Source organism: Rhea pennata, chromosome 3 (genome assembly GCF_028389875.1).
Source record: "Rhea pennata isolate bPtePen1 chromosome 3, bPtePen1.pri, whole genome shotgun sequence".
Classification (NCBI taxonomy): Eukaryota; Metazoa; Chordata; class Aves; order Rheiformes; family Rheidae; genus Rhea; species Rhea pennata.
The window spans coordinates 74,426,113-74,451,450 of NC_084665.1; the positions used below are offsets into that span (position 1 = coordinate 74,426,113).

Sequence of the window (25,338 nt, forward strand, 5' to 3'; positions counted from 1 at the left end):
ATAATCTTGATTGAGCTCTCTGACGGAAAACAAGTTTAAATGACACAAGATTCCTCAAGTGATAGATGCCTGTGTGATTGAATTCAGTATGGCCAGAAACAAGGAATATGGGCTTGGAAAATTAGGCAGAAATCCTAGAAAAAAGTATGCATGTGAGTTAATGATGTGGGTGATTTCAAATCTTTGCTGATACTCCTGAAAATTGCAAACGTTGTGCCCTTGTAAAAAGCATAACTCTAAGCACGTGCACTCCTGAAGACTGAATGTGCACCCTCAAACAAATTACGGTTTATTTGTCTTTCCAGTAAAATTAAAGGATAAAAAAGGGAGAGGTAAGAAGAGCGCACGTGCAAAATTGCATCTCCTAAGGTGGTGGCTAGCTTTTGGAGAACTAGAACAATTGTTTAAAGATGTAGATTTTTTTCCTCTTTCTTTACATAAGCACATCAACCAAATGCAGATGATTGTTCATTCTAGAAAACATTTAATATCTAATGCTAATGTAAAAGTGTAATTTAAAAATTGGATTGATTGGCTTTTTGAGTTTTTTTGGCTTTTGCAAAATCTTTTGCTTGGCTAAAATAAAGTATATTTAATAGTTCAGATCACAACTATTGATAACTTTTCCAGAAGTTATCTATCATGCCTTCAGTAATATTGAAATAGAGAAAAGCTGAAAAATTCATGCCTCAGTGGGCCACATTTTCTCCTCAAATAGGCACAGGCAATTCCCACAGATATGAATTTTCTTTACAGAGCATTCCATCTATCATTTACATTTTTAAAACAGGTAAAAGAAACTTCAAGAAAAATGTTCTCAAATCAGTCCCTGAAGAGTGGCCCCTTAATTGCACCGCTGATACGGAACGACAACGGATGTTCACATTACCATTTCACCAAGGATGGCACTAAGCTGCTGCATACTTCCCCAAATCCCCAGCTACTTCAAAGGAGAGAGGTCTGTATGCCTGTGGCTCGTTCTGACAGACTCTTCAAGGCCTTGAGCTTCTTTCACTGCTTCTCATGTGTGGGTTACTATTCCTGCTGCCTCATTTGCAGCCCCTCAAGAAGGAGTAATTCTCATAGCTGTTTGCTCATGGTATTATGGCAAATGCAAGGACACTGAAGTTTTACGCTTTTTTTCCGATGGTTCTTTAACGTATGGAGGCCAGGATTTTTCCCTTTTGGGTGAGCACCTTCTTCTTCCCTCATCTTCCCAGTGAAGCCTGCATTCTTCATTTCATAATGGCCCAGCTTCAACAGAAGAAATGGAAAAACGCCTTCATGAGACCTACTTCTGATTTACCCCTGATTTTAATATTCAACAGGAGGTAGATGCCTGTTTGAACTCACAAAAGGAGCAGACTCCTGAACTTAGATCCCATTTAGGCAACCACTTTAAGGGTTAGGCTGTGTCATAAAGTTGGATACCATCTTCTGGAAGAGAAGTTTGTCTTCTAGCTCCAAAGTAATTGTTTAGGCACAGCACTACAGCAAGAAGGTTGCAATAGTGAATTCCAATTTTACGCAGGTAGTTACTTCAGTGCTGCAGCAACGAGTGATTTTAGAAAGCTATCCTTCCTTGCCTAGCTGTCCTCCCTTAACACGGAGTTTAGGTGCTTAACTCAGGCTTACCGATTCCACTCCAGAAGGTCATCACCTAAAGATTAGGGTAACAAAGCTCAGCACGACCGTCTCCAAATCCCTCTGTAGACCTAGGCAAAGTCAATATTTTAGGGAAGTGACTGATTTTGGGTGTATTGCTCACAGGACTTTAAAGGTTTTAAATGTTCTTCCATGTTGGTTACTAGTTATTTCTAAAAACAAGGTCTCTTGATGGTGTTTCAAAATGGATGCCCCAAATTGATGCAGCCATAATCCATACTTGCTTTTGAAGGTCTTATCTTCTTTTCTACTTCTGTGATGCCATAGGCCTCCAAGAAAGGAAGCATGTAGTGAAAGGGGCCACTGCGAAGTTAGTTACCCTTCTCAGATGAAAATGGAGTGCAGATACTGCAACTCCTTGCTTTTACTGTTTGCTCATTATGCAGCAATGATAGCCACTAGCCGGACAAAACCTCATGTAAGGCCCACACTCATGAATCTGTGTTTAAATTTCTATTCCTTATAATTCAAAAAAAAAAAAAGAAAAAAGATATTGTGAGCAGAAGCTACAGCTGAGAGAATTCATCTGCTAAATGAACAGATCAGCTATTTGCAACACAAAACTCTTCATTTTTAGATATTAGTTAGGTGGTTCTGGTTTACTGCTTTACCTGTAGGCTCCAAGATAAATCTCTCCTTTTCTTCCTGCCTTTCAATCCAGTGAAACAGTATGACTGCTTCTGTCAACACAGTAATTTTATTACAGCCCTGACACATGTCAGTGGAATAGACTGTTAAAAAAAAAAAAAAAAAAAAAAAAAAGCACTGATCTAATTTTTGCTGACTTTAATGGGATTTAAAATTGCAAGGGTGTTGAAACATTTTTTCTTAGTTAAAAAAAAAATATCAGAAGTGATCTAGGAAGACAAAAGGTGCAGATTTTTAGGAGGTCAAGACAGAGTAATTCTTGGCCTACAGGATTCTGCTGTGGTTCTAAAAGTACTACCAAAGCTACAGATGACCTAAGAGAGAAGAGTGATGACTCACTTAAAGTAAAATGAAACCTGTGAAGATAGGGGAGCTATAAAGTCCTCTTGCAGGAGATAAACCAGGTCTGACATTTTGGCAGAGTATTTACTGCCTATATTCACTGCTTTCCTGGTTGCTTTGCTGCAATTTCTCCACAATATTAGCATGTATATTTTGGATGTGCAACCAAAGAAATTTCTGTAAAAACATCACCAGTCATGTACAATAGATATATTTACTGGGATTTGAGTAAAGCATATTTTTGCCTTCCCAGCACTGAACAGTGGAGTAGCACAGAGAAGCCAAAGAGGTGGAAATGGGCAACTGAAGGTCTCCCCTTTCTGTGTGGCTGACACCCCACACCATCTGCTCCTTCTGACACATATGGTGATGGCAGGCCACAGTGCACTCCTGAACCAGCAGAAAATGGATCAGAAATGATGTCCCAGCTGCAGTAAATCAGATCAGCCCTTAGGCCGCACTGATTTATTCTGGGAAGTTAATCAGCATCATGCTGCTCTGCTGATTGCAGTAGGTAAGGAGGAAGCATAGCTCTGTTTTTCCCTTTATCCTTCAGGTGTGCCCATCTCATCATCCCTGGCACTGGCAAATGGCACTCCTATATTACCAGGGCCCCAAGTTTCTCTGCACGTAGCACTTCACTAGAAAGAGACACAGTCCCCTGCAAAGAATTATGTATGGTAGTTCCTCCTTGGAAACGTTCCACAGGGCAACTGTTGCTCTCATGGAGAATCATCACAAATTCCCCTGCCTTGAACCTCCTTTGAAAGGCTAGAGATTAGAGGGACCACTCATACTGGTTTGTCCTTATGCATGTGGACTAGAAAACAGTCTTCACAAGCTCCTTCTAAAGATAGGGGAATTGCCACGGAGAATGCATTCCAGATCAGCTGTCTCCAAAACTATGATGTCTCAAAATCTGAGTAAAAAGTCCATTGGAAAAGGGATGATGCTTCCTCCCAAACTGCATTTTCTCCAGCAGAGGATCTTTCACCTTCCAGCCATATAGACGTATGGTGACAGGCTTTAGCTGACAAGGTTACTTTATTACTCCTCCCAGGATTGTCTAGATGTGTGCTTGCAGTGAAGAGAGCAGGGGACCAGTCTGGCAGTCAAAACGAAGAGTGCGAGGGAAAAAGCGGGCATTAAATTATGTATGGTTACCCATGTATGGTATTTGAGTCACTCTGTACTAAGCTTTACAGAGCTACTACTACAAGAATGCATGGGTAAGCTTATTGTTAGTATTGAAAAGAAGAGGAAGAACTTTTGTGTTATTCAATAGCATCGCTCTCCAGAAATCACCTGTGTGAAAAGAGGACTGAAAGGCTCCAGCTATAACTGACATTCCAGCCTTACTCTGAATTTCCTTGCCTTTCAGAATATAAGGTAGCCATTTAGTGGGATTTTGCTATAACAGTATCTATTTCATTTTTATTTGATTTATTTTTTCCTAGTGAAAAACATGAAGGAAAGAAAGAAGGAAAGAAAGAAGGAAAGAAAGAAGGAAAGAAAGAAGGAAAGAAAGAAGGAAAGAAAGAAGGAAAGAAAGAAGGAAAGAAAGAAGGAAAGAAAGAAGGAAAGAAAGAAGGAAAGAAAGGCAGAAATTCTCTTATAAGCTGTGTAAGTGAAACAAATGACATACCTATCATATACAGCACATATATGATTTAAGAGATTATATTCATGCAAACCATATTGTGACACAGTTGTAGGTACCTTTCGTATTGTTACTGAGCAACATACGCTGGTTAATTTATGTCTGGAACAGATTATCTTACAAGGGCCATATGGGCCTGTAAAGCAGCTAAATACCTCATGATGTAAAAAAGTAAATTAGCTTTTCATTTTGTTCATTAGTTTACTTATAGATTAAACTAAAATTTAACTGAGCTGTAATTAAATTACTCTGAATAAGGCAAATGGTTCTGGGGATAAAGCACAGTTAGAACACACGAGTCAGTGTTTATATCCGTGTTAAGCAGGTATAACTCATGTGGAAGCTCCCAGCCTGAGGTGACGTGAGGGCAGACAGGGCTGATGATGACTTTGAAATGTACCTTCCTAAGGTCTCTGCACTAAAGAGAAAGTTCTGTCACCTGAGATTTGGCTGTGAGTCAAAACATCCCTGTGGCCTGCTCTTGTTGAGACTTGTGAAATATAATGAACACGATTTACCCAACAAGATTTATAGAGAAGACTTATTTGCTTGGGGAGACAGAAGGGGAAGTCATCACGGAAGACAGTTTGCAGCTGCAAAAATATCTCTACCTGTGAAAACCGAATTTGGCATGACAACAGCTCTTCAAATGTTCAGCTCTAAGAGACAGTAATGAAAGGAATTTTTTTGGTCATTGTGACTTTTTTCCCGTAGCTCTCTAAATCCGAACACTGGGCCAAGTGTCCAGACAGACACTTTGACATCAGAGGGCTGCACAGGGGAGATTATCTGAACGGAACAGTGGCAGTCAGTGAGAAAGTTTGGGTATCACTGGCCATCAAATCAAGGCACACTTGCTATTACAGTTTCCTTAGGGTATGCATCTTACTATGCAAAAATAGGTAATATATGGCCCTTCAAACTGAGAATGAGATATTATTTTTGCTATTTTTCAGCTTATGCTTTTGGGAAATATCACACTTCACCAGTCTGTGCTGTATAGCTACACAATGTACAGAGTATCATCAGTATTACATTAATGTGTACATCTAAATATTTTCATGCTCAACTAATGTGATTATGTACATGGAAGCATACTTGAGAGATATCAGGGGACAAGATGAGAGACATTAATCTTGCAACTAATTGTGTGCTTGCATTTAATTTATATGCTTTTATTATTTAGTACCTACGCCAACCACTTAATTTGCCTGCAAATCATTTTCTTATACAATATTAATGAAACATGCTATACTGAAATTCATCAAGCTATGGAAACTAGAGATGAGAAAGACTCATTATATCACCACTTCACTCTCCTCTAGTTTAAAACAGCTCAAGAGCAGTACTTCAGGAACCACTCCCTCAAGAAGAGTATTTCAGTTCCAGAAGCAACCACAGGAGCAAAGAAGCCTCCCCTCAACACAGCGCTGCCCTCCCTCCACCTGTGACTGACACGGGGAAATTGGTAGCTGGGGCAGCAACTACGCTGAGGCCACACTGCCTGCTGAGCTTGCACCATAGCAACATCAAGTGGTTAAAAAACACATCCCAAGGCTCCTGACACTTTTGGCAAGCATCTGTTAGGCTCTCTGGGGTCTCTGATGATTTTTGCGAGGCCAGACTGAAAAAGCATTCCCAAGCCTGGCATGTGGGATACAGGCTATGGACCAAAGATCTTACCCCTGTGGTGGGAATCAGGAAATGCAGACAGGGAGCTTCAGCTACGAGGTTTTTCTCCCTTAGGTCTATCCCCAGTTCTTTCACAGTCTCTACTCTCCAGTAATGGCTGTTATGTATGTTCAGGTCATAAAATCTCAAAGGACTATCTTAACATATTTTACAGTAGTACATACCAAAAAGCCACCTTGAATGGAGGAAGCAGAATGAGAACGGAGAGCCACACACAGTTTCGCCAAGGACAAGTAATGGAAGGTGCCCACTGGTGCTGATGTTTCAGCTCCTTCCAATCCCTGTGGGCAAGACCACCTTGTCCCTCAAAGAAAGGCATGTTATATTTTCTCTTTGCAAGTGCACGCTATTTTGCATTAATTTTCCTGAAACTGCTAACGCCTTTAACTTTCATTTTTTCCTTTTTCAGTGAACCTTTTGTTGTGTGGAGGCTTTTTGCTCTCTGTAATAAAAGCACTTTCATTCCCTGTTATATTGATTTTCAGTTTCCTAAAGCTTTGTGCTTTCCTTCTTCTAAGGTTATGCTGACACAGCTTAGGCTGAGTCTCACACTCCATTTCCCTGTGCTCCCGATGGAAAACAACAGTTCTAACTGGATGAACCTCACTGGGCATTTGAAAATGATGCCCGTTCATCTCAAGCCTCCTATTTTGTCCATTCTTTTTATCCCTTCCATCTTCCTCCTGGCATTTCAGGCAGGGAATTGAATACAATTCAGAGTGTGTGTTTAAAAGCAAGCATTTACTTTGGTGAACTTGTCCTGTGCAGACAATTAGAGATTTGCAGGTGTGATCTATATACATAGGGCTTTATAGGTATTTTTTTTCTTGTAAATATACAGGCACTAAGATCAGAATATAACTCCCAAGACAAAATTACATCGACAAAACTCAATGATAGTATGCCCAGTCTCAAGAGAACCTGGCCCTATGTTTCTATTTCTTACTTTGAGCAATTGAAAAAGGACACAGAGAAAATGAATTCTTTAAAGCGAAATCTGAGTCAGGCTTGAAAGCCTCAGCAGCTAAATACTCTATTTGCCATTGAGAAGCCCCTGGAGAAAAAGATGATTCAGATTTTCACTAAAGTGCCTTTTTTTGTTTTGTTATCGAGCAAACAAAAAGCAAGTGTAATTTGATACCAAAAGAATGCAAAGTTTGCAATTCCAGAAGAAACTCCCAGGTTTTAGAGAGGTACTGTCAAGAAAGTAGTATAACCAACAGTTCTTTACCATGATAACTTTGAGTCTACCCTGACAAGTGTCATCTATGAACTACAGGGTGAACTGTTTAATAGACCTTGAGGCTCTTCCTTAAACACTGGTGAAACCAGATGGTCTGACCCCTTTTAGACTATATCTATGGACTACAACCACTTTCTAGTTCCTGATCTTCTGTTTGAACCAATTCAATTTTCACACCTGTCACGGTTTTTCTTCAAGTACCCATTAGGGTATAAATTCAGTGACACAGGAAGGAGCAGCTCAAAACAAGTTCTGTTTCAGACTTGAAAAAAAGCTTGTGCATACAAAAGCTGATTTATCTCCCACTGTGTTGATTGGTCTAATAGAAACACTGCTTCTCCCAATACAGTGCCTTTTTTAAACTAAGTTATTATTTATGCATTTATCAGTAGAACAAAGCCCAGTGAGCAGAAGGGGAAACTGCTAAGATGCCCACATGAATGGATCTCACTTCTGTTTTACTCTTTCCTTGCTTTTGTAATTTCTTCATGTATCAGCTAACACTACCTCTAGCAGCAAGAGGTAACTTACTCACCTTCTCTTATTTCAGCAAGTTTTCACTGACCACCTGCTAGTGACTCCTGTTTCTTAAATTCTCCTCCCTTACCTACTATCTCATAACTTTCATAATTCAATGCAATATTTAATCCTAAACTCACTTTCGAGAAGAGTAAACCATTATAGCATAGATGGAGCTAAGACAGAAAGCAATCTCTAAATTATTCTCCAACTACTTCTTTCTCAATTCCTACCTATCGTTTCCTTAAAAAATCTATTATTTGCCAGTTTGAACTCCCTCATTTTTCAGACAGACCCTTTTAATTTTACTTCTGGCATTCAGGCAGCTTCACATCAAACGGCTAACCTGAACAACATAAGATATTAAGAAAAATATGTAATGTTCTTTCTTTACATGTGATGGTATTCAAATTGAACAGAACATGGCATTCATCTGAAAATCATGGCCAAAAGAAACAATCCATTCCTGCAGCCCAACCCTGGGTATAACACACACCAAAACATTCTACACTCTAATTCCAATATCAAAATTAGTACCTCTTGCAAAAGCCCGTCTTTCAGAAAGACATCCAGTTTTGACTGACTTCTTCAAGTCATAGCAACCTGTCACATTCTTAATTAAGAACTGATTATTTGCACTTTATTTCTGCCTGATTTTTTGCAGCTTCCACTTTACACAAGTGGATTGTATTATGGTTTTGTCAGTTCTCTATTATACAAAGAGAAGTCAAAATGGGGAAAAGAAATAAAGATTCTCTTTCTAAACTTCAAATTCAGTAGGAAAATGAGAAAAAATATCTCAAAATACTTTGAAGGAAAATCAGCTTCTCAGAGAAACTTTACTGAGGTACTGGTGGCTGGCTGACAACGTGACCAGCTGTGCTTAGTGCTATTTGGCATCCCAGCTAAGCTGCCTCTGGGCAGGAAGCTACCAGAGAATGCAATTTTGCAGACAAAGGTTTTTCCTGTGAAGCTCTCTTTTACAGTAACAATTAACATGTATTAGAAGAAAACTAAAATGAGTAGAATTACCATAGGTACCTATTCTTTTTTCCCCCCTTTTTTGGAGGGGGGGGGAATTTAACTAGTTTGAGCTCTGTATAAGTTGCAACAAAAGAACATAAATAAAATAAGCTAAAAAGTCAGCTGGCATCCATAAGACTGTGTAGTTTGGCCTCCAGTGTAACACAAGCTATGAAACTTCTCAGAATTCATTTCTGTTTGAAATAGTGTATTTATTTTATAAAGGCATCCAATATTGCCCTAGAAATGTCCAGCCATGGAGTGTCTTGACAAGTTGCTCCAGAAATCAATTACGTCATTATTAAAAATCTGTGTCTGTTATTTCTAGGATGAATTTGTCAAGTGTCAGCTGTCATTACCTCATTATTTCCTGAAGTTCTATTACCAGCTTTTGCTTAACATATACAGAAGTCACCCCCTAATCTTATTTTTGTTTAATTAAACAAGTTGAGTTTCTTGAGTCTTTTTTATAAAGGAAGCTTTCTTCCTTTCAGTATGCTTGTGTCTCTTAACCTTCTCTAGTTCATTACTATTCTTCTTCAGTTTTGAACAACAGAGTGGAGCACAGTGTACCCAAAACAGTCAAACTAGCACCAAAAATAGTGCTAATATAACCTTGCCCCTCAATATTCTGTTGTTCACACCTGAAAAAATCTCATTATCCCCTTTGCACCACAGGGTCGAACTAGGACATACTCTACTAATTATCTACTAAATGTCTCAACTCCTTCCTCTGTCACTGCTTCCTAGGATAGTCAACCATCCTCTTAGTATGGCCTAAGGTATTTATTCCTATATATGAGTCATACAAACTCATATTGTGTTCTCCTGTTTTATGCATAGCAATCAAGGCAGACCACTCTATACAACAACTTGTTCTTTTAGTTATTTATGATCTCCTCTACTTTTGGGTCATCCACAAACTTTACCAGGAATGATTTTGTCTTTTCTTCCACATCCACTGATAAAAACATTAAATAGCATAAAGCTTACAATCCACCATCCTCTTTGATCAAGAAATAGTTAGGCTTAGAAATCTGCCACTAAGCCAGTTTTAAAACCATCTAAAGTGTGCCACATTGATTTTCGATCATTCTACTTTCTTAATCAAAATGTTGGGCAGTACCAAGTGAAAAGCCTGACGGAAGTTGAAATATACACCTTCAAAACTGTCCCTACACTGGCAACCTCTTCAAAGGCAGGATGTTATTTTTAGAAAAGCTAAGAACTAATTATTAATTAGATGAACTAATTATTTTAACCTTTCCTTAACATTAGATTAATCAGATCCTAGATCTGCTGTAATTTTAGATCAATGACAAGGTGATAGGACAACAAACACTTGGCTCATCTGTGTGGCCTTTAACAAGCTAGGACAGCCCTAGCTTTTGCCTGTTCTCTGGACCCTCCTCGGTACAAACCAGCATTCCCAGCACAGAGAGCTCCTCCGGATGCAGGTTGTATTAGCTTGCAGATTTGGAAGCATCTAGCCTCTGTTTAGCATCTTCCTTAGTTCCTGCTGGAACAGAACGTATTCAGCATTGTCCTATAGTACGGGTACATCACCTGAATTTTTCTCAGAATTCTTCTACTTTTCTGATTGTTAACTTATTAGTGGAATACAGTTGTTAGGATTCCTCTCTTGAAACAAAACAAACTCCTCCTCCCAAGCCAGCAACGACAACAAACCCCAGGTAGAATAGAATCAGTCTTCCTCCTTTTTTCAGCCTGTGCTTCCCCTTACATTTTCTGCAATCCTTTTGCTGCTCCTATCTCCTTTCCTTTTATTTCATTCATGGGTTGTGCATTTTAAGTCTTTTTTCCTATTTTTAAATGTAGTCTTGAAAGCATGACTGACTTGAAAGTGGAATATTTTGAGTGTTCTTCCAAGAAATGCTATGAAACACTTTTTAGTGTTTCATAAACTAAAGAGAGACACTCAAAGAAACCCAACATCTACACATCTAAAAGTTAGAGAACTGGAGAAATATCTAAAGAATGTTTGCGTTCAGTCAAAAAAAATCATTCAAACTCAAGTATGAGTAATGTTGAGAGCAATGGCATCTCTCAGCTCCATCAAATATCAGTGAACTTTCAACTACCGGAAGACTTCTCTGTAGTACGAATGAAATTTATTTTTACTGTTATTTACCTGTCCTGATCAGTCACAATATGAGCGAAAATGTTTTCCAAAACCCAGTTTGCAAAGGGGGTAATGCTTTGCTATTGTGATCAGCAAGGATTATGCTTCCAAAGCTCAGACTGACTTTGAAGTTTTTCAAGATGGGAAAGAAAAGCTTTTTTTTTTTTTTTTTTTTTTTCCTTTTAATAATTCCCCCAGCAGGTGAAGAATGTTACAACTGTGAGAAGGCTTATTAGAGTTACATGAGTCTAATTATCTGCACTGGGAATAAAACATTCATTTTCTCTTGGCAAACAGGAGGTTTTGCACCTGAACATGCAAGAAGACTATACTTCTTTAAATCTATTACAAATGGAAAAATTCATCTTTGTATAAAGACCTAGCATAATTAATTTAAAAATGCTGTTTGAGCCATCAGAGAAGGACTTAAAAGGAAATTAATTGCTGCAAAGTCCTTCATGCCATAGAATGAAATCTTGGTTTCATGGAAATCAATAAGAGAGAAGTCAATACTGACTATTGAACCACAGGTTTCTAGCTCCTTATTATGGCCCACATTGCCTTTTGAATTTCATTGTAACAACAGCTGGATTCAAATTAAAATCATTCCTTCTATTGCTTCACTGAAATAATGTATTGTTCTTCAGCAATTCAAGGGAATAAATTTTATCTTCGCTATCAAAAATGCTGGTGCTTTATCAAATAAAAATAGGTGGTGGTTCTGGTATATTTTTCCCCATAAATTGGGCTTGTACTTTGAAAAAGTAATGAAAATGAGAGCATAGTTTACATATTTTTCTGGAGAAAGCCACAAAACTGTGGAAATGTTGGTTCAAAGAGAGCTTTGGAGGGTATCTAGTCTGACCTCTTCCAAGCAGGACTATCACCAACAACTGATCAGGTCAGTCCTGGCTTTGCCTATCCTACACTTGAAAACCTCCATGGATGGAGACTCCACAACCTCTCTGGGTAACCTACTCCTCTACTACACTACCCTCCTGGTGCAGAAGTTTTCCCTAATGTCCATTCTCGACCTGTCAAGTCACAGTTTGTCCCACTGCTACTTTTCAAGTTGAAACTCAAGTGATTCAATATGCTAGAAGCAGATACAGTGTGCTTGACGTTACAGGACACTGCTTGCCGTATCCTTCTCTATAAGTCAATGAGAAATAAAAAACACTCAAGTCGTTGGCAGAAAGTGCTCAGTTTGTCACAGGATTTTTCCATGAAAGTGTCCTCATGATTCAGTAGTACATATTTAACATGAATAATGCAAAGGCCTGTCAGTTCCTATTTCTCTCGTTTAACATCAGCTAGTTCTAGCCACTACGTTTCCCAATCAATGCAAGTCAATGCTGTGCTATGGATAAGACACAGAATTGTTCTAAAATGGCTCAAAAGATTGACAGCCATTTTCTTTCATTCGATACCTACAGATAAGATCAATTTATTCAATTCCAAGGCAGAACGTTACAGACGTGTCACCTTTTGAAACATAGATTTGCATGGTTCACAGTTTACTGCACAAGTTATATCCTACTCATGCAAATAAATGCTCTTGTCATAAGTGAATAAGGATGGCCCTATATATGCCTTATGCTCTACCTTTATCGCTTAAGTTCAGCTTGCTGGCATGTACTGAAGGAAAGAAAGAAAGGAAGGGAATGCCAAGATGTGGGAACTCATAATCTTGATAAAGAGGGTGTTGTTCAGCCTCTATGAGAGGTTTAGCTAATGGAAAGAAAAAGAAAAAAAGCTCCTTTATCACCACTCTTGCTTGTTTTAAAGAACTATTCTGGCTGCAAGGTTATAAAACGCTAGCAGTAAACACAGAAAAAAAAATCAAGTTAATGAAACAAAGGGCACCCATGCACAACTGATAATGTTATCATTTAGAATGTAATTAGAATTATTTCTATTCCTAATTTCAGCAGTCTCAGGAAGAACATTCTCCCTCTTAACACTCTCAGCTTTTTTAAAGGCTAGATAGATATATAATGAATTTTTCATTGCAGTCTGGGTTGACAGGCCTTCCTCAAGCATTTACTCACTGTCACATTTTCCCCTCCATTTATAATAAATATGCTTCTTCTGACAATCTGAACAAATCTGAACAAAGATAACAAAAGGAGATAATCTGCCAAGTAACTTAGCCAAATATTAGAATCTTTATTTATCCTACATAAGAGTCTTGAAAAGGAAGGCACCAAACATTACAAAAGGATATTTAAATGGATGTGATGAAACAGGCACTCAACTCAGTCATCTCTGCTTTATCACCATTAGTATAAACCTCCAAAACTAGGAAAGGATGAATGTTGAAGGGGTATGTTCCTGCTTTTGGGGTCATCCCCTCCGAACCTTTTTTCAGTTTAGGAATTTTCTCCTCCACCTAATGCACCCCATCACGAAAGGGGCCATACGTGGCCATTCATGGCCCACTTTTTCTGAAAAGACATGCGATGCATTCCTGCCTTTCTTTGGCCTCTGGTCATTAGCTCTATCTCTAAAAGCAAATATGGAATATTTGTTGGAAACTGCAACTGATTAACCATGTCCAGGATGAATTATCAGTACCAGTGAGTGGAATGCAACTGCATGTCCAAAGTCGATAATCCAGTTTGAATTTTGAAGTGTGATTTAAATGGTTTTCTGACTTTGCTTAGCTTTTCACACGAATGTTCTAGTCCACCTCAGTAAAAAAAAAAAAAAAAAAAAAAAAAAAAAAAAAAAAAAACCCAGGCTTTTGAGAAAATTGCCAGTTGGCAACTTGTGAGAACTAGCAAATGAAAAACATTTCCTGCATGTTCTGAATCCGATGCAGTCATGAAGCCCTCTCCTTTCAATTAACTACAATAGCTCTTTGTGGGGGACACAGCAATATTTCAGCAAGCAAAACTACGAATTTTACTTTTGCTTTTGGTGAAAGGTAATGATTTTACGGGATGAATACGCCCTTGACATTTTAATGTTCAAGAGAAGGAGCTATTTGCATATTCTGTTCCCTCAGTTTTCTCTCTAGTTCATACTAAGCTCTGGTATCCCCTTCTCAGGCAATTCTCAGTACCTTTCTTTTTTTGTCATACCAAAGTCAGTTTTCCCATACTGTGCTGTGCTGTGATCATTAAAGCAAGGCTTTCTGGTCTGAAAAGGGAATCTTTCCACGTAGGAAAAAGGATGGTAATTATATTAAATGAATGTTAACTTTTTGCTAATGAATACATTAAATCTCTCCTAACCATCTCTGGGGAAAGAAAAGCAAGCAAAGACTGAAAAAAAAAAAAAAGCCATTCATTTACTATACGTGTTATTTACAAATAATTGGAATAAGTGATTAATTTTTGAAGTATACAAGATTCCAAAAAAGAAATGCAAAGGTTTCAGCAAGAGTTGAAGGCATGTTTCTGTAGCAAGTGGATAATCCAGTGTAAAATACAGCATTAGGCATATAAAGTTTTTAATCTTGGAGGACAACTTTTCCAAAAAAATCTAGTCTTGACTTTAAAATTTCCAGTGATGGTAACCTACAGCCATCATAAGCTGTATCAATATCTGACTGGTTTTGCTGTTAAAAAGATGTGTCCTATTTCTAGTGTGCATTTATCTTGATTTACCAGCTCTTACTTACCCTTGCTAGACAAAAGCCATTAAATTCTATCATTTAATTCATGCTTTCTAGGTCTCTACTTACCCCCTAAATAGGTTATCATCTTTTCTCCCCAGGGCTGCTCCCTTATAGCTTTCAGCATATGGAAGGTGCAGTAGTGAATTAAGAAAAAAAAATCTTCATTTTTTTTCTTTGAATACTATTACAATTCCTACAGAATTTTAGTGATATCTCCTATAGTTAGACTAAATTTCCACAATGGCTAAGTCTAGGCAAAAATTAAACTGAACGGACTGGATTCCTCAAATCTCTCCCTTTCACATTTTCCAGTCTTTCTTTTGGGTCTTTTCTCAATCATCTCCACTGTACCAAAAGCCTGGCTGAACGGTAATTCCTGACATCTATTGGCACTGAGATTCGCAGCCTAGGCTCTGGTTCTAAATTTTCAGCAATTGCTTGTTTTCATTGAAATCTTCTTCATGTGAGAGACAAGCTCCTAATTTCCTTCTCCTTTATAGCTTTCGTTTAGCATGCACACATTTCTTCCTTTTTAGCAGCAGATTACCATAATACTAAAGCCCATATAATTTCTTTGGTTTGCAAGTATAATATTTTTTTAATCCTGTGGAACACAGAATGCTTTCAACAACAGCTGATGGAAACATAAATAGGTATTAATCACTTCACCTTATTAAAATCCATTCACATTAACCATTTCTAATGTGAAACCTAGCAACTATTGAGCTGCACTCAGGAGCGCTACAAAACCACTTATGAGAGAAAATGACAGACCATGTAAAACTGAAACCGTAGGGGAATTTAGCCAGTAAGACTGTAATTCGTAACATTCTTTCCCAGGTTCAGCTGCTATGACAGAGAAGTTTGTGTAACACTTCAAAATGTGGCACGAAAACACCCTTACTTATGTGTACCAATGAATCTTTAATGGCTGATCTCCCCTTATTGAATCTTTAATGCCAGCATGTACAGTATAATCAGATATCCAGAGCAAAGCTGTTACTTTAATCTACATGCTATTTTAATCTTTGCTGCTTGTGAGTTATATTGATACCACTAAACAATAACAGGTTATGTTCTAATCTTGTTGTACTTCAATTTCTATGTACAGGAGAGAAAAATAAGTGAGGAGACTGGGGGAAAATTGCACTTACAAAACAAATCTGACAAACTAAATACTTCTATTATAATATACCGTTTGCATCATAATCTTGCCTTAAATGTGAACACCCCCCCCCAAATCACTGCATGGCATTCCAACAGGGAAGCAGGAGATCATTTTACTGGCTCTGCATTTCCTTAGGGCCTTATTCACTGTGTGAGGAACCTGCTCTAAAATGGGATCACTCTTTTCCTTTGAGGTTCTGTTGGGAACAGTAAATCTCTCACAGAAATGCAAGATGAATTCCCAAAGGTGTCAAAGCCAGTTCAGAATATGCTGCAGGGTACAGCAGCATCTATTTTTTCAAGCTCTTAAAATACATCTAAAACAAAACACAATATAGCAAGCAATTCACCACATATAAATATACATACACTCTTAAAAAACAGAAATGCGGAAAACAGTGAATAATGTGAAATGCAAAAAGCCTTAGTATCTTTTATATTGTTAATGGTGTTTTTAACCTCAATATTTATCTTAACAGAAATGTTTCACATATTGAAAATATGTGCTTCCAAACTATGTTATATTAAAATATACAAGAGCCAGATCAGTAGGGTTACTCACAGAGTTGCCATGCTTGGCACTGTAACTTCCATTTGGAAACTTTATTGTATCTTGACTGCTCAGAAAGAATGGAAAGGCATTATCTGACATAAAGAAAGATATCTACATTTGATCCTCAATAAATTTGAAGGAATAGGGTTTCTTTTTACGGTTCATTACCTTTATCTGTGAGGTTGGTTTTCCTACATGCAGTTTTATTTGTTCAGTAGTATAGGATGAAAGAAACATGTTAAATCATCCCTAGAGAAAGATGCACTCAGCCCCTGAAAGGCTTCTCCTGTCATATTCTCTGCCCCAGAGGAGGAATGAAATCTACAGGACAAAGATTTGCTTTTGAGGGAGCATCCAGAGATTCTCCTTTGGTAACTCACCCATGTCGGACTGCATGCTCTGAAATTGTTTCCAAAAACTGCACATACTTGGATGTCTGATGAGAAATGAGTTTATTAACCATCCTGGCTGTCAATTCCCCTATCTTCCTTCTGCAAATCAGTATCATCCCTTAGTGTTGCACAGGGACACCATTTTGAGAAGATCATATAAGCATCCTTGGGCTTTGTCAGCTAAAACACCAACAGTTCTCTTCTTGTTTCCACTTTTTTAGTCCTCAGCTTACCTATATTCCCTATACTCAGTTACTGTCAACTCAGTTATTTGAAGTTCTGTAGACAAAGCCCTAAAGATATGAACAAATATTTGGAATATAGTATCATCAGGTTACAGTTCTGCTTTTTGACTATTATTTACCAAATTCTCTCTCATATGCTAATGAGAGACAACCTTTCTGTTAATGATGTCATTTGCTTTTTCCTCCATTGTTCACAATCTCCTGATCTTTTTCTGGCATGATTCTGTTTGACATCCAATATATTATATATTTATATATGCGTGTGTGTTTGTGTATGTGCACATGTGTATATATATATATATATATATATATATATATATATACACTACATCTAAGTCCTATTTATCTTCCCATGCTTGGCAGTCCAAATTTCATTATTAAAAAGACCAACATAAATCTCTATCACACTGGGACTAGAAAAGAAAAAAAAAACTAAATACAGCAGAAAAATGAATCTTAGTTGAATTATGCCAATAAAAAAAGTCAGAGCTTTTTTTGGGGGAAAAAAAAAGTAGTCTTTGGTTTCACTCTGGAAAACAGGACAGTGATACATGTTCTGTATAGTTCATAAATTAATAAAATGTTGCCCTTCTTTTGGGCACTCTCAGGGCATTTCAAAGAGAGATTGCAATGGACAGCAAGGGTACACTCATGCCAGTGGTTAGCACGGCTCCAACAGAGCAGGCTTCCTTTTCACAGTTTGTAAACCCTAGCACTGTAGACCAGGCTGCTAGGCTTCATGTGCAAGTGAGCCACTCCCTTAGGTACATTACCTCAAATTCAATCAATTTGAAAATTACACTTTCTTATTTTGTTGACATAATAATTGGCCTTGAGAGACACCATTTATACCCTGAGCACAGAAAAGATTAATGTAATGATATTTTTTTCTTTCACATACTGCAGATGTGTGCGTTTTCTGAAGTACTAGTAGGTAGCTCTAGGCCTTAGCAAATGTATGTGTCTCATTGTTGACATTTTATTTAAAAGATATAAACTCCATATAAAATCCTCTGTTTGTTAACAAGGACAATCTCTGAGTCTTTGGCATCACCAATTCCAGCTTAAAACTGTAAAGTTCAAACAAAAGCACAGATTTCTTCTATTTTTCTCCTGTAATAGTGGAGCACGACTTGGCTGGTAACCTGTCCTACCAGCATGCATTGAAATGCTGTATGATGCTCCTGAAGGTCCTGCTGACCCAGTGGAGCAGATGCTTCTCATTAGCTTTGCCCTGGGCACACAAAAAACAGGAGCAATCCCCTCAGAAGGGCACGCAGGCCTTCTTTCGGAAGAAATCCTGTGGGTCAGAAAATTTACCGTGACGATGTACGCGGTAAGCATGCTGCAGAGATTCCAGGTCAAGTCCACAGAATGATGTATCGGTGCCTAGTAACCAGGATGATGCAAAACCGAACGCTCACATTCACACCCTGTTCAGGCTTAGTCCACTTGCTGCTCAGCTCAGGCTCAGCTGACCATCCCCCCATGACAGCGAAGCTCTCTGGACAACCTGCGTTCTGCATTTGTGTGCCCAGAGTGCCTTAATTTGCTAGTTGCCCACTTGCTAGTTTGTAAGTTAAAAGTTAGAACGTGCATCTAAGATGTGACAGACTGGAGGATGATGCCTCCTCAGCTTTGCTGCACCATCCTTCCTTGATGTGAGGTCTACTATGCCATGGTGAGGGTCTGGCATGATGCAGAATATAAAGGTATATATAGGAAAAACAATAAGAAAGGAAGCCTACAAGGTGATATGAGCTTAGGGTATTCTTTTGGGTACACTAAAATTTCAATCATATTTGGGACTGTGGGATTTCCAAGATTCTTTATACGTGATTATTGTAGCCCTTCCCCTTCACAGGTGGCACTGCATATATTGCATTCTCTTGGAAAAAAATTCTCTTTCCTTTTTTTTTCCTCCTCCTTTCTGATTATCTATCTCAATCTGATATACCTTCCAAAGAATGGAATAGCCTTTTCACTACCCAGCTTCTAAACCCACAAACCATGCTTTCATCTCATTTTTCTGCTGCTCCTGTTAATGAAACTCAGTAACAAAGAGGTAAATTATGATATGGAAGAATAAAACGCCAGAAGCAGAGTAGTAAGAAATCTTAAATTTTGTCTCGTACTATTACTAAATTATACAGTAAATCCTTCTTGTATACAGACTACCTTATTTAGTTATGTAAAAAAATCTGCAGTTTCAAATATACTTGACAGGAAAGAAGTAAGATCTAGCTTTAGAAATCTAGTAGTCTGAGAGTTGTGCATAACAGACTCACTTAACTAACCTTTTAATTATCAATTCTGAAGTCTATGCTCTTTATTTTGTCTGTGAACGACCTGCTTGCTCAGAGGAAGCCAAGCTCCAAGCTTATTTTTTTCTCTAGCCCTTCATCTAGATAAATCAAGAATTAATCCTATGTCCATTATACTTTGGCTGATTCACTACTGATACGATATAATTAAGTGGTAAGATACGGCAGGAGTGTGCCTGCGGGTGCTGGTATCACACCACAAATGGCATGATAAGGTATGAAATTTTAACCCCCTAAGAAGTGCTGCAACTGTACAGATATTATCTGAATTTCTAGTACTGTTGTTATGAAGTGGAATCTACTCGATACTGAACAAAATTGAAAGATGGGAAAGTTTGTGTAGTATACCTCAGCAATGGCTGACTAAGTCAAGTTTCAGACCAGGAAATTAGTGACCAGTTTTTCAGTTGTGCCCAACTCAATCTTTCAGAAGATGCTGCAGAAATCCTCTTCTTGCATCTTCTCTGAAAATCCCGCTAGAAAGTCTCAAATTGGGCACATGAGACTCAAGGTTCCCAGAACTGTCAATAATGAAGTTTAAATCCAGACTAAATATTTTAGCTAAGGCATTGATGATGGAAAGTGAATAGCTTCGTGGGACATGCTGTTTTGGTTAATTTTTCTTCAGAGAAGAAAAATTTTTCTTTATTGTGATAATTTCACATTTCCAGTAACGGTGGTGGTACAGTTTTAGTGCTAGATAAGAGCTCCCCATACAGCTTCATGCTGCCAGGCTTTTATTTCTGTGGGCTACTGCTCTGCAATGGTGTGACATGGGAATTGGTGCCCTGGGAGCGAGCGTGAGGGAGGGGATCTGCTTGCAGTGCCAGGAAGCCCAAGGTCCCTGCTTGTGAGGGGAGATGATAGCAGTGTGCTCGTCTGTGATGGGTCTCCGGGCAATAACGGGACTACAGAAGAATGAAACCACATAAGAAAACTTCATCTAGGCCAACTCACAGTGTCAGCAAGACCATAGTGTTTTTACTTACAGAAAGGAAGGAAACATTGATGTTGATGGAGTAACGTGTACGTGGGCAAGGTTGGGCCTGATGGGCATGTGAGAGAGGGAAATCGGTCTCACTCTGTAAGCAGCTCTCATTTTCAGGGCACAGTTAATAAGCAACCTTAAAACATGCCATTGCACAAGTAACCACTGAGAGCAGGCGTTTGTCACTGGCCATTTATTTTCAGAGTAACTGAAAAAACAGAGCCTAAATTACAACACAAATGCATAGTCACTAAGTCATCTCAGACTGCAATGCCAGCATATTCTTTCTTGTGCAGAACCTTGGCTCCTCTCCACTGCTACAATTTCACCTTAAAGCAGACATTTTTCCTGGCCTTGACAGCTTTTCTGACAAGTTCCTCTAGACATACAGTTTAGCATTACATCTCTTTTTATTGCCCTTTAAACACATACATTGCTAAATTTCTAAACCCCAAATTCTCTGCAGTCCTGAGGTTCACGACACAATCCCACTATTCAGAAAGAACTTTTTAAAAAGCCCACTGTATCTATTTCCACAGTTATATTGTGCAGGCATGCAGTGAAAATGGACTCACTTTCTTCCCCCACCTCGTGGTCTCTTATTGCAACTACGACAGTGCTGAGACTTGCAACTTGACAGCCTGATCTGTGCTGAGACAAGCTGAATTTTCTCACAGCATCCCCAAAAGATAAGCTTGCAACAGCACAGAAGATGGCACTTGTCAACACCAAGACAAAATATCCAGATGATGAGCCAGATTGTACTCAGGCATTCAGACTAGCCATAAGAAAAGAAAAAAAAAGAAAAGAAAAAGACGCAAGAGACTTTCTTTTTCAAGATCTCACAGCCAAAGCTACAGCAGTCAGCACTGAAAAAATGGAAAGCTGAGATGTTAAAAGGTATGGGGGAGGGACCCTGACTTCAAACAAAATGAAGTAAATAGACAACAAATACAACATAATACTATGAAAAGCAGAATTTTTATAATATAGGGAAAATATTAAATGTTCACTATAATTCAGGAAGCAAAACTCATTGTTCCAAATATAATAGGAGTTGGCCAAAAATATATGAATGCAGAATGTCAAATGGGTCATTTTTTCAGCCCATAGTCTCAGTCTAATCAAACAGCTACAGACTCAAAGAAATTCTTAGTAGCTGCAGTCAGCTAATGTTTGCTTCATTAGAATCCTGTAAAAGTCATTCCCATCCTTCTGCGTTATTCCTGAGGTGACATTACATACTGGCCAAAATACATGTAGTGAATGAGTTTTCAATTGCAATTTTACCTTTTCCCAGAACATAAAAAGGAACCACCAAGAGAAGAGAAAAAAAAATCTTAATAAAACATCTCTCTTCTGACAGAAAGCATGGGATAACTTACTGAGGATTATGTATTTTGAATTGTACATTAAGATCAATACCAAAAAAACTCAATAAATCTATTAGCATAAAGAAGAAAGGCAGAAGAACAATTAGGGAACTGGCAGAGAGAATTTTTGACAAACCAGTTTAATAGAGATAAGAAATTACCTTTTATTCTTCATAACCGTGCTTGCACTAACTTAAGGATGAGAAACTTAAGCATTACCTCTGACAAAGAACATCTACACTTATCTAATTTGTAACTACATGAAAATGATTTATGAAAACAGGCCACTGTGACTGACAGACCTAGAACAGAACATTTCTGCCCTCACCTAATCTTGGCTCACCTGAAAAAGCAGAGGTGGCTGAGATACAAAGAATTTTGACAGAAAACGGATCCAGTTCAGGGCAATTCCAAAAAGCCTTTATTTATTCTTGAACCATGCAAGCCAGGCAAGTCTCTCGGACAGGCTGAATAGGGGCCATACCCTTTGCAGGGCAGCCTTGACTGTTTTCAATCATCCACCATCTCCAACAGAGTTAAAAAGGAGAAAGAGAAAGAAAGAGAAAATAGGGGGGAAAGCACAATAGAAAAAAAGCCTGGCAAAGGTATTGGGTTGTCCTCCTCTCATTTTAACAAGGATGCAGACAGTTCTGCATGTGGCAGTAGCACAGCCAACTGATGGACATTAGCGCTACCCATGAGCAAGTCACAGCAGACACAGCAGCTGAGCTGTCATGTCAGCCCTAAGTTAACTGAACGACAGTAGCACTCTGAAAACAGAAGATAGGGGAACAGGCACAATGCAGAAAATCCAGCAGTCACTGAACAACAGAAAACATCAGGGATAACAGGAGAAGAAATAAACAGTGTCTAGCAAGAGGACAAAGAAGTAAAGATGAACTAGGGCTTCTGAATGAGTATTACTACTAACTGACACATTTGTCCTGAGAATCACTGCAGACTGTCAATGTCAGACGAAAAGCCACGATACGTGTGGGTGTACTGCCCCTGACAGGTGCCATCAGTCAAGTAAACAACAACAGAGACATAGAAACCGTAAGAAGCAACACAGCTCTAGGGTAGTTATGACGGGAACTGGTACAAGGCTTTCTAGCAGAACTTCTGTTGTGCCACTGTATGTTAGGACCCTGCGGTTTCCTTGTTGTCATACACCAGCTGAACCCAGCTTTTGAGAGTGTACTGTAAATGATATGCATTACTGGCTTAAGAAATATGGAAAGAACTGTAGGACTGGTTCCTCTGCCCTGCCCTACCGCCCTACTCAAGCTGTAACAAGCCAAGTTGCTCTGCTGTTTGCTCTTACAGCAACTTATCCCAGTAGATCCTAAGGGTCAGGTGAAACGCTTCCGGCCACGGCTCCTGTTCTTAATTCAACCCTATCCACAAAATACCTGAAGCATATTTATAACTAGACTCTTTATTTTGTTTCTGGTGCCTTTATGCCATTCTGACGGCAACAAGGAACTGATTTGGCTGCACAACCCACTTAGACAACTCCCTAGGAATAGAGGTGTTCCCTGCTCCTTGCTAGCCTGCCAGCTTTCAATCTCTGCCTCTGCCCCCATCAGCATAAATGCAGTCTTTTCAAAATTGCTGACTACAGCTCTCCATCCCCTAATACTGGTTTTGCAGGGGTGTAACTTCATTGATACTGAAAGGCTTCTGCTGAGTTTTCATGAACAGAAGTCAAGGGAGAATCGTATCAGTTACAGACCAAATTATCTAAAGAACATAAATGGCATTGCTCATCCAACATCAGTGGAGAAGCATCAGATTATACAAACAGAGAATTTAGTCCATCATATGAAGTTATCTCATAACTGTAATCAAGTATCTGTCCAGATTATAGTAGGACACTAATTTTGCTTTGGACACTCACTGCATTGGGTAAATAGACAGCACTGTCCAAAGTCTCCAATGTTCTTACAGTTCAAATTCTAATTTTCTATCTGCCAGAAAAGCCAGCAGATACAAAATACTGATTTCACAGGAATCAGAGAAATGTTCTTTCTGAGCACTTGTCTCACACTTTTTTTTTTTAAGGGGTATTTAGATAGCCATTTCATCTGCACTAATATTCACTTTGCCTTCGCAATAGGAAAAAGAGGACCAGGAGGAGAAGTTACAATAGCCAAGCAAGAAGGCATTACAAAACATATCTAGAAGTCATTAGGCAATGCACATTCAGGAACATAGTATAATTCTTGCAATCTTACCGATCAAAGACAAAATATCTAACTTCAGGTAATGTCTTTTCCCACACATCTCAGAATCCTCTGTCAATAACACAAGTTACCTTTCTTGTTAAGAGCAGTTTTCACAGATCAGGAGGCATATCTTGCTTCTACTGTCTGGGTTTTACTCTTCTGACATAGCGCACATGATACTAATATCTTGTATCTGCTGTTCTCAGATTCTCTAGTGGCTTATATGGACAGAATTAAAAATGACCACAGTTGGACACAATGTTGGACTGCTTCCCTGCTGAAGGGATCAATAGGAACAGATCCTTCACTCTAGTGTGATTCTGGGAGGACTACACATGCTTATTTTGGTTATTATTTATTAAGAATGATGAATTTTTTAATGACAAATATAATCTTATTTTGTAATATAAGAACATTTCTGTATTAGACATAAGAGAAAGAAAAGACATGCAAAATGTGTAGAGTAACCAATGCCTATACCAAAGGGCAGCCAGAGAAGTCTTGCATATAATGAACTTAGCACTCAGCACCACTTTTTTAAATTAATTTTCTCATCCTAGCTACCTGCAGCCAAAAACAGTGTACATGCAGCTGCATATGCTTCATATTCAGGTTCCAAATAAGAGAGATTACTGTGAAGTGGAGTTGTGTACGCTCTGAAAACAGTTTGTCTGAGAGCTATTGATTATGAGGTTCTGAAGCAGTGGCTATTAACCTGCATGAGAAATTAAATGATTTTATTTATGATCTCAAGTAGAGCTTTACAAAATCAAGTTTCAGTTCACAAATATGTAGTCTTTTAAACATGCAATGTTTTGTGCACTGTGCAATGTTTCTACCTTATACTCATTTTATCTGTGCATCTAGTATCTTCAAATGTCTTCCCTATCTTTCATAAAGAAAGTCATACAGAGATGCTATTGCAAAACCCAATCTGATGACTGATAAAGAGATTATAAAGACCTCAGAAGAAATCCATCATTTACCATAAAATTCATTAATTTTAATAACCATTTAATATAAAGAAACAGAATATACCAGGTCGGATCATCTCCTCAGCTTTCAGAACCAAAGCATGCCTTCAAGCACATCCTACTGTATGGATATACATCCCCAAAGCACTTTGTCCCTCTTTTTTCTGGAAGAAATTTTCCCATGGATCATCCAGACCAAATGGATTGGATGTGTAGAGAAAACAGAAACAGATGTGGGTAATCTTCTTTAGGCATTCCCCCTCTTGAGACAATAGATTCTTAACTAGATATTGCTGCCCAAGGAAATACTGTTTAAAGCAATGTTCAATTTAGGCTCTATTCTTTTCAGTCTAGTCAGAAAGGAAGGTGCTTTGCATCAGCGTGGCTGAGCAGAGGGAAATGGGTTTGCAGGAATGGTATGAAAGGCCCAGAGATGCATCGTAGCCTGGCAGATAAGGTGGTATTTTGAAAGGTAAGAGATATTTGCTGAAATCTCATCACACAGAGATCAGAACAAAGTCTGAAAACTTCATA

General features: G+C 38.5%; 1 protein-coding gene across 1 annotated transcript in view; it reads right to left on the reverse strand.

Moving 5' to 3' along the window:
* SLC35F1 (solute carrier family 35 member F1) overlaps positions 1-25,338 on the reverse strand; it is a 256,539-nt gene that overhangs the window by 117,770 nt on the left and 113,431 nt on the right. The gene's annotated exons all lie outside the window — the stretch shown is intronic.